The sequence below is a fragment of the Neophocaena asiaeorientalis genome, unplaced genomic scaffold (assembly GCF_003031525.2).
Source record: "Neophocaena asiaeorientalis asiaeorientalis breed wild unplaced genomic scaffold, Neophocaena_asiaeorientalis_V1.1 scaffold216, whole genome shotgun sequence".
NCBI classification, from domain to species: Eukaryota; Metazoa; Chordata; class Mammalia; order Artiodactyla; family Phocoenidae; genus Neophocaena; species Neophocaena asiaeorientalis.
Window position 1 is genome coordinate 604,191 of NW_020175825.1, and position 10,824 is coordinate 615,014.

Sequence of the window (10,824 nt, forward strand, 5' to 3'; positions counted from 1 at the left end):
CAAGCTGCGCGGTGCGGGCTTCCTTCGGGCAGCCATTTTGGCTTTTAGTATGGCGTCTGCGGGGGCTCCTCCGGAGGCGGCCTGCGCGGGTCTCCGGGGCTTGGGGCCGAGTTCCTCTCTCCCTCTCTGTGGGAGAGAGTCCGGCGAGGGGCTGTTGGGCACTGAGCTTGCTCTTGTTTGTGCCTCTTGAGAAGGAGAACCGGAGGAGAGGGATTGGGACGGGCATTTTACCACCTTTATCCGGATCACCCCCCTTTTCCCATTTGGCATGTCTGCCCCCCTCCCCCGGAGTTGATAACCCTTACTCCTTGACAGCCACGCTTCTTTCCAGGGCTGCTACCGAGCACAATGGCTTGCGGCTGACCTGTGAAGTTTTCATTTCCTACCGCCAACTTTAAGTACCTTCTTACCTGGGATGCTGCCTTATTCACTTAGATTCCCTTTGAGTTCTTAGTGACTGACTCATCAACGCTTCTCTGTACTGAATTTTTCTTTTTAGAATACCCTTCGCCGTCCTCCATCCCCTTCTTTACACATAAAAAGCCAAACCAGAATATCTGTGCCGTCTTTATGAAGATTTAATATTAACTTGGAGTAAAGCGTACTTGTCTCACGTTACCAACTCACGCAGGGGAAGCAAAGTTAAATATCCTCAGGATCCTTCATAATTGAGCCGGATTCAGTCTTAAGGTGAAACTTTGATAGGTTGGTTTACCTAACTTTTGGAAGATTGTTGGTGTTTTAAGGACTTATGTCTTGTATTTCAGAAGGACTACATCTTTTTTAAAGTATTGTTCAACTCTTCTGGGTGTTTGTGTTTATTTTAAAATCACTTTCTAAGGCAAAGTTAGGCTTAGAAGAAAAAAGGCATGCATCTAAATAGTGTTGCACCTGTTCTTAAGACTGGCATATATTTAGAATGTAAGTAGTATTGTTCGCTGACATACATGTCATATATGCCGGGGGTGAATGGTTAAGGAAATGCAGTGTTGAAAGAAGGAAGATTGGATTAGCTTAAAAAGGGTGTCCTCAAACAAATATGTGTATCTTCAGTTTGATTTTGAACCAGTTGACTTTTATTTGTCTCTACAAAGTTGGGAAAGTTAAACTTTTGAAAAGTAAGAAACATATATTTTGACACTTTACCAAGTCTTGAGAAAGTTAATTATAAATTAACACCTGTTAGTCAATTCAGTGTTTTAGTGCTTTGATATATTTTTGTGTGTAGTCTGCTTTAAAATATCTGGGATGTATAGAGTTCTATTGATGTACAACTTTTACTACACCATGTGCAAACTTAATATTTGGTGTGAGGCATTTATTTTTAAAAATTGCATTTACTAATGCACTGAGGCTTGGGCTCACTAAATAATATTTCACCAGTCCCTGATACAGTGTTTATAACCTTTGTACTGTTATAGAAAAGCTTGAATTTAAACACTTTTAAAGTTAGCAATTGCATTAGTCATTCATAAGTTTCACTGGTGTAAGTAGCTGAAAAATGTCTTGTGTCTAAATTAGTAAAAAATCTATACAACAGTGAGGTCTATCTATATTGTCTACCCTAGCCCTTGCTTTCCCTTCTAATTCTCTTCTTGACCGAAGTCTTTTAAGGAAGATTCATTTTGCTTGCTTGCTTTCAGTTTATCTACAGTTGGCATATTAGTTCTGATATAGCCATTCTAAACTTTTTTTGTTTGCTTTTTTTTGAAGAAGTTCTGCAGTGTTTCTAGACTCTTAATTTTCTTCCAGGAATTTTTATTATTTCACACTGATTCTTTTGGAATAAAATGTTCATGATTGTGTATTTTTGCTCTGTATATTTCTCTAAAATGTTTTGTTGGGCTACTTAGTTATTAGGATTTCAGGTTTGCTTCTGGAATGCTGAATTTGCTTTACACGTCTTCAGTCTTTAGTAAGAATGCTTGTGAGCTGCACATTTTAAAATGTATGTGTTGAATAAAAAATTTATTGGGAAAGTTTAAGTGAAGCGTGAATGGATTTAAATTGTAAACTTAAACTTAATTTTAAGAAAGATAACAGAAATAAGAGAAGTTGCATATCGTTATGGTATACATCCTTGGGTACACTGTTCATGTATACATTATTTAAAGTAGTCAGTATTTAAACTATTCAATAATGAATACAACGAGGCTAAGGTATACCTCATTTTGATATAAAATTTCAGTGTGGAATTAAATTTCCTGGCTTTGGAAAGGATTTTAAACTGGAAGTTTGCATTATGGTTCTCTTCCCTGTAAAAGGAATTTTGGGTAAAGGTCTTTCTTAGAAGATTGGAACTAAACCAAAGGATGTCTTAACGCTCTTTCATCTTTGTGATGGTTCTTTACCTGGGACTTAGGTAAAGCTTTGTTAATAAGGCTCTAGGACAGTGATTTCTAGAAGAGAGTGCTAGTGGTAATCACTTGTAAAACTATAAAAAGTATGCAGGCCTTTGTCTCATCCTCCAGAGATTTGGATTGATTTGGTCTAGGACTTGGGGAAAAAATGGACTGGACTGCTTGTGAGATTTTGGCAGTCACATTAAATAGAAATTATAACTGCCATTTCATCAGCACTACAACCTTATGAGGTAGGTATCATTTCTATTTTACAGATGAGGAAACACAAACAGTTTAAATAACTTTGCCAGCTATAAAGTATTGCAGCTGAGATTTGAACCCAGGTTTATCTGAAAACAAAGGATTTGTTTGGTCTTATTATCACTCTTGAAACCATTGTGTTGTATTGTTGTTTTGGTATTTTTTGTAGAAATGGAATCTGACTTGTAATTCATTATGTGGCATACTTCAGTACATTTCAAAAAAGTTTTATTGAGCCCCCATGGCATGCCAGGTCTAGTTTATATATATTGCAAATATGTCCTTATATTTTTTTCTGTAAGTGTGTAATAAATGCACTTATGGTATATACAAAATGCTTGTGTGCCAACTATAAAAATATGGCATAGGTAATACATAGAAAATGTAGTCCTGGAGTTTGTATTCTAAAACGACTAATTCTCCAGCAACTGTAAACTTCTTTTTTTTTTTTTTTTTGCGGTACGCGGGCCTCTCCCTGCTGTGGCCTCTCGCATTGCAGAGCACAGGCTCTGGACAAGCAGGCTCAGCGGCCATGGCTCACGGGCCTAGCCGCTCTGCGGCATGTGGGATCTTCCCTGACCGGGGCACGAACCCGTGTCCCCTGCATCAGCAGGCGGACTCTCAACCACTGCGCCACCAGGGAAGCCCAAGTGTAAACTTTTAATTAGTGTTTGTGTTTGCATACTCTGGCATACAGATTTGTCATAACGTGACAGATATTGCCATCTAAAGATCTTAAGTTAATAGGAGATGTTTCTCTCAGGCATAACTTGATTTCTTCATTTTTAATGGGGGGAGGTAATTGTTTCCCTTTTAATCTGTTATTGCCAGGGTTTTCTTAGGGTAGTCTAGAATAATGATTTGCAAATCTGTGTTCCTTTTCTATTACAAGATTTTTATAAGTCTATGAAATTATAAAAAATAAGAACAGTATAGAGATTTTTCATAAAGGTGTTCCTTTTATTCCGAGAGTTTTAGCCTTCGTAAAGACTTGCTGTTATGCAGTTTTCCTTTTTCAAATGGTGGTGGCAGTAGAGTAAAAAAACTTTCATTTGATAGAATTAAGAGTCCACAATCTTATGTCATATTCTCCCTGTTTCTTTTTTGAAGTCCTTGGAAACAGAAAGTCTAGGGACCCCTAATCTAGATTTCTTTTCTCCATTTACCCCTTGATCCTGCTGTGTAGTCTTTTTTTGCTCTCTCTCCTTATACCTATCTAAACACTTTGTAGAACACTTCTTTCTGTTGGTGATTGACCTTCAAATTGCCAAATCTTGAGGCCTTCTTACAGGTTATATGCACTTAACCAACACTTTCTGCTTTTGACAGTTTCTTCCTCAAAATCCTTTTTTTGGCCTATATTCTGTAATTTCTTATTTTCCCTTTGGTCCACTTATCACTTGTCATATATTTCCTCTCCTTTGGTCTCAGTTACCGTTACTTGGGGTTCTAGTTCTTTTTGTTTTCACTGTAAATTTCGAAATATACTGTGTTTTTTGTTTTTGTTTTTTGCTGTTATTCCGATGCTTCAGTATTTAGTCCTTTAATCCTAAAAAAACCCAATGAGGTGAGCACAATTGGTTTCTTTGGTTGGTGGTGGGGTTTTTTTGTTTGTTTGTTTTGGTTTTTGACACTATAGATTATTGGGGCCCAGAGGTTAAGTGATCTGCCTAAGATCTAAGATCCTATAACTAGGAGTAGCAGAGCTGGGATTTAAACCTAGGCAGACTGACTCTAGAGACCATGTTCTTAGTTCTTATTTTTGACTTTAAGATGTCTCAGATGTATTTCTAACTTCCCGTTTAAATTTTCTACTTCAAATTCAATATATCCATTATTCAGTTCATCTCAAATGCCTGCCTCTTTCCCCCACAAAAGGCACTTAACTTGTTTATTCGCCTTTATTCCCTGTTATTTTTTTTTTAAATAAATTTATTTTATTTATTTTTGGCTGCGTTGGGTCTTCGTTGCTGCGTGCAGGCTTTCTCTAGTTGAGGCGAGCAGGGGCTACTCTTTGATGCAGTGTGCAGGCTTCTCACTGCAGTGGCTTCTCGTGGTGGAGCACAGGCTCTAGGCGTGCAGGCTTCAGTAGTTGTGGCATGCGGGCTCAGCAGTTGTAGTTTGTGGGCTCTAGAGCACAGGTTCAGTAGTTGTGGCCCACGGGCTTAGCTGCTCCGCAGCACGTGGGATCTTCCCAGACCAGGCTTTAACCCATGTCCCCTACGTTGGCAGGCGGATTCTTAACCACTGTGCTACCAGGGAAGTCCCCCTGTTATTGCTAATGTTTATCATCATCCTTCCCATTGGCAGATGCCAAAGAGATCAATGAGTCCTTCTAAAAATGTTGAGTCTTTGGGTCTTATTGATTCTAGTATGATTATTCAGTGAATATATTTCAGTGTTATTTTGTGCTACATACTGGGTATATAATGATATATGAAGCAAGGACCTTATCAGAAATTAACAGGATGCTGAGAAGAAAATAAATGGTGATGGAAAACCTGTGTAGATAGTGAGCTTTCAGGTAAATAGCTAAGCAATTATTGAGTAGTTCCTATGTGCCAAGAATTATTCTAAGTTGTTAATACATATCTTAACGCATTTAATTTTTGTGAAACCCTTAGGAGGATAAGTATACTTTGAGATCTGAAGTGTGACTACCTAACCATAGGTTTTTCAGTGGAAAGGAACAGCATTAAAATAAGTTCTATAGCAGGAAAGAACTTTGTTGGAAGTGTGAGCTGGACTTTAGTGATTCAGTGGGCTATCTAATATAGATAGCCTCAGTATCCTAAAATATATTTTAATTTCGTGATTATTAATTTTTTGGAAATATAGTCTTCTTTGCATAAAAACTTTGGAGCCTTTTGTAGTTAAAAAACAATTTTTTGGCTTCAAATATACTTGAAGCCTAACCACTGACCTAAGGAAGTAACACTGATTTAATCTGTGCTTTAAATTTCTTTACTACAACTGTTTTAGTTCAGGGTGTTCCTCCTGCCTGATTTCTCTGGAGGAATCTTAACGGTTTCCCTCCATACATGCTCCTCTCTTAAGAGTTTATCCTTCATATTGTAAAGGATGTATTATATGATTGTATTACATATACCCTTTAATTTTTATTATGGAGAGTTTTAAACATATTAAAGAATAATATAGCGATCTGTGACCTCCCATAAACTTGTCACTCATCACTCAGTAACAACTCATGACCAATCTTATTTTACTTATACTTCTGTCCACTCCTTCCCTGTCCCAAATTATTTTGAAGCTAATCCCAGAAACATACAATTTCATCCATGAATATTTCAGTATATATCTAAAAGATAAGGACTTTAAAAAGACAACAGTTGTAGTTGCATACCAAATTAAGAAAATGAATAATTCCTTAATTTATTGATATTATCAAATATACGCTGTTTGAATTTGCAGTTTTCTCAGTTATCATTGAAGAGTTTATTTGAATCAGGATCTAAATAACACATTGCTATTGGAACCCCCTCCATCTTTCTTTCCTTTTCTTTGCCATTTTTTGTTGAAGAAATCAGATCTTTGGTCCTATAAAGGTTCCCAGAGTCTGTGTTTTGCTCAGTGCATCTCTGATAAAGTTTATCAGATAGTTTATCTGTTGTCCTGTTTGTTTTCCCTGTAACTTGGTTAGTCGGATACAGGGTCTTGCTACATATTGGTTTATTTTCTTTTTTGGGGTGGTAGTGGGGGACGAGACTACTTCACAGGTGGTGATGAGGTCTTCCATCAGAAGGCACAAAACAGTTCGTTGTCTTTCCTGATGTTAGCAGCTGTTGATGTTAGTGTTTAGGAACATTCATCCATTAGGGCCACCCTTAGTTTTTAAAAAACTTCAGAAATTGAGATATAATTCACTTAACATAAAATTCACCCCTGTAAAGTGTACAGTCATCCCTCAGTATCTGTGAAGTGATTGGTTCTAGGACCCCCCCCCATCCCTGGATCTGAAGTCCCTAATATAAAATGGTTTAGTATTTGTGTATAAACCATGCACTTTATTCCGTATACTTTAAATCTTCTCTAGATTACTTATAATACCTAATACAACGTAAATAGTTGTAAATACAATGTAAATAGTTGCCTGCAGTTGCAAATTTAAGTTTTGGTTTTTGGAACTTTCTGGAATTTTTTTTTCCTGATTGTATTTGATGCACAGTTGGTTAAATCTATGGATGCAGAACCTTGTGGATACAGAAGGTTGACTGTACATTTCTCTGGTTTTTAGTATATTACTGTGTTGTATCGTCATCATCGCTGTCTAATCTGGAAACATTTTCATCACCTACAAATGAACCCAGTTTAACCTGTTAGTATTTAGTCCCAATTCCCCCTTTTCCTTGGCAATCACTAATTTCTGTCTCTATGATAGAAAGAATAGTCTTTCTATCATAGAACATCAAGAATATTCTGAACATTTCATATAAACGGAATCATACAATATGTGGCTTTTTGTGAATGGCTTTTTTCACTTAAGGTGATGTTTTCAAGGTCCATCCATGTGTAGCATGTAACGGTACTTTATTCCTTACTATGGCCGAATAATATTCTGTTGTATGGATATACTACATTTTGTCTATCAGTTGGTGGATATTTGGGTGTTTCTACTTTTTGGCTATTATGAAAAATGCTGTTATTAACATTTCTGCACAAGTTTTTGTGTGAACATATGTTTCAATTATCCTAGGTATATACATAGGAATGGAATTGCCAGGTCATGTTCAACTTTTTGAGGAACCTGCTGAAGTGTTTTCCAAAGTGACTACACCATTTTACTTTCCCACCAGCAGTACAGGAGGGTTCCAGGGCCACCGTTACTTTTTTGTCAACTTTGAAATATATTACTAAAAATTTTTTTTTACAAAATACCTTTCCTTTGAATTTTTTTTCCAAGTTGTGTTTTCTCTATAATAGACTTTATTTTTTAGAGCAGGTTTAGGTTTATAGCAAAATTTAGCTGAAAGTACAGACAGTTCCCACATATCTCCTCCCCCATCAAAATCTCCCCCAACATCAATAGCTTCACTACTGTGGTACATTTGTTACAATTAATGAACCAACACTGACCCATTATTATCAACCAAAGTCCGTGGTTTACATTAGGGTTCACTCTCTGTCTTGTATATTCTTTGGGATTTGACCAATATATAATGACATGCATCCACCTTTATAGTAAATAATGCTTTCATGGCCCTAAATATCCCGTATGCTCCACCTGTTCCTTCCTCTCTCACCCAAACCCATGGCAGCTACTGCTCTTTTTTTTGTTGCTTTGCTTTTTCGTTTTGTTTTTGCTTTTTTGTTTGTTTTTGGCTGCGCTGCATGGCATGTGGGATCCCAGTTCCCCAACCAGGGATTGAACCCGCGCCCCCTGCAGTGGAAGCACGGAACCTCAGCCACTGGACCACCAGGGAAGTCCCAACTAGTGCTCTTTTTACTGTCTTCCATAGTTCTGCTTTTTCCAAAATGTCACGTAATTGGTATCATACCGTGCATAGCTTTTTCAGGCGGCTTCTTTGACTTGGTAGTGTTCATTTAAGGTTCCTCCTTAAATGTCTTTTTGTGGCGTGATTGATCTTTTTAGTGCTGAATAATATTCCATTGTACATATGTACCACAGTTTATTTGTCCGCTCACCTGTTGAAGGACATCTTCAGTGCTTCCAAGTTTTGGCAATTATGAGTAAATGTCGATGTGCAGGTTTTTGTGTGGATGTATGTTTTCAAGTAATTTAGGAGTTTGAATACTGGATTGTATGATGAGAGTATGTTTAATTTTTTAAAAAACTGCCAAACAGTTTTCCAGAGTGGCTGTGTACCTTCTTTGCATTCCCACCAGTGGTGATTGACAGTTCTTGTTGCTCTACATTTTGTCAGCATTTGATGTCAGTGTTTTGGATTTTAGCCATTCTAATAGGTGTGTAGTGATACATCGTTTTAATTTGCTATTCCCTAATGACTTAACAGTGTTGAGCACCTTATTTGCCATCTGTATGTCTTCTTTGGTGAGGTTCTGTTCAGAGCTTTTGCCCTTTTTAAAATTAAATTCTCTGTATCACCTCCCTCTTGACATTTACTTTGCTTTGGGATGGAATGGTGTTGGGCCTTGTTTCCAGTGATTTATGAGTAATTGTTCGGTAAATGGCAGTCATATTATTACTTAAAACACATATATTTACCTTAAAAAGTACTTTAATGACTTAAAGGAATGAGTAATTATAATATCAGCTTGCCTTTAGCTGTCCTTCCTGTGAAGCTACCAAAGGCAATGATTAAAGTTATTTTATCTGGAGATACTTGTAAAGTCTCTAACTGTAAGAGGGTGAGATCTGTGGTGGTTCCAAAACCTAGTAAATAATCATAATCACCTGGGATCTTTAATAATACAGATTCCCACATTCTATCCCTGGTCATTGTGATTCAGTAGTTTGAGGTAGGATCTGTGTTTTTAAAATGTATAGCTGGTGATTCTGATAATCAACCAGGTTTGGGAACCTGCATGATCAAAGTCTCTTAATGATTTGGTGTCATCCAGCTCTCCATCCCCTTTCCCTTTAACATTGTCATTCCTCCTATTGATATGTTAAACTTGAGCAATATGTCACCCCTTCTCTGCACTCACAATGGCTTGCCCTGTGTATGATTACATCGTTGCACTTTTTTATTTTCATTTTCTGCCTTCCAGTAAATTAAAGCTACTTGTTAACAGGAACTTGCTGGTTTTGAATATGCTGCGAATTTTTGTTGGATTCAGTTGAAACACCCTGTGGTTTTTGATTACATAGATGAAAGCGTTACATGTCCATAGAAAGAACTATTAATAATAGTACCTGTTAACATTTAATGAGTGCTTTCTGTATGTTTGGAATCATTCTAATTTGTATACCATCCCTAAATCATAGATAACAAGTATTTCCATTTTAGAGAGAAGGAAACATGGGCAAGAGTTTAAATAACTTGTTCAACATAAAACAGTAAATAGGTAGTGAAGCCACGTGCTGCCAAGTTGCTTTTGTCTGATACCTTATGCCATCTTAAGGTAATACTGGTACCTGGTGTTCATTGGGACCACCTCGGTGGTAAAGAATTGTAAACAAATGAATAGGGTCAGTGTCACAAGATGTAAAAGGCTATATATAAGTGAAGTAATTATAAATGTGTAGTGAAATTTTGGATCATGTTTAGATAGATTTTGTAAAAAAGTTTTAAAAATTCTAATTAAAACATTTTCAGACTCTTAATTTTATTTTTTGAATAGTTAATGCATGGTTCAAAATTAAATCTTGTACTTACCATGAGCCTGTCTACCCTTAGTGTCCTACATTAGTAACCACTTTTATTAGTAGTACTATATGTATCCCTCCAGTGTTTCTTTATGCAAATAGATGTAAGCAAATATGTATGTTGATTTTCTTTCCTTTCTGATACAACAGTTTGTAAACTATATACCTGTTTTTCACTTTGCTTTTTCATTTAACATTTTTTGGAGATTATTCTTAGTCTGTTAGTAGAGAACATTCTCACTTTTATAACAGCTGCATAGTAGTAGTATTCTACTTTGTGTAAATGCCATAGTTGATTTAATTACTCCACTATTGCTGAATGGTTGTGTTAAAGTTTCAGAAAACATTTGTAACTGTGTTCTTAAATGTGTGAGCAACCAACCAGCCTTCTGCCAAAAATAAACTCTATTATATTGCTTTTTTGTTTTGTAGGATTATAATATTAGCAGTTAACAAAGCATTATACAAATCCGTAATTTTTTTTATTTCATGGCTTGCACTCGAGTCTGAATTAGGGGTCACAAATGTTTTAGCTGTGAAAGCCATTAGTTAACCAGTCTCATTTAAGCTGTAAGTCTGTTACTAAAATCTTGAGGAACAAAGGAGTGAGAAAGACAAAACAAAGAAAAAGATGAAATAGAAAAAAAGGGGGGTGGGGTGGATGGGAAGAGGAATAAAGGCAGTGATAGAGAAACAGTGGATGGGTGTGATAACATGCCACCAACAGTTGTCTCAGATAATAAAACTATTTCAGAGTGGCCTAAACTAACATTTGTGTTTTTGCTTTTTCCCAGAGCTTTAAAAAGTGGACCAGGGACTTCCCCGGCAGTCCAGTGGTTAAGACTCCATGCTTCCAATGCAGGGGACGTGGGGTCGTTCCCTGGTTGGGGAGCTAAGATCCCACATGCTGCC

At 36.8% G+C, this 10,824-nt stretch overlaps 1 protein-coding gene and 1 pseudogene across 3 annotated transcripts in view; one reads left to right on the forward strand and one right to left on the reverse strand.

Moving 5' to 3' along the window:
* AP4S1 (adaptor related protein complex 4 subunit sigma 1) overlaps positions 1-555 on the reverse strand; it is a 75,546-nt gene extending 74,991 nt beyond the window's left edge. For 2 of the 3 annotated variants that reach the window (XM_024732656.1, XM_024732654.1), the window contains exon 1: positions 411-555. The gene's annotated coding sequence lies outside the window, so the exon portion shown is untranslated. The remainder of the gene's footprint in view (positions 1-410) is intronic. The other variant, XM_024732652.1, reaches the window with a different exon arrangement.
* The window catches only part of LOC112391318 (heparan sulfate 2-O-sulfotransferase 1 pseudogene), a 19,373-nt pseudogene continuing 8,598 nt past the window's right edge, over positions 50-10,824 (forward strand).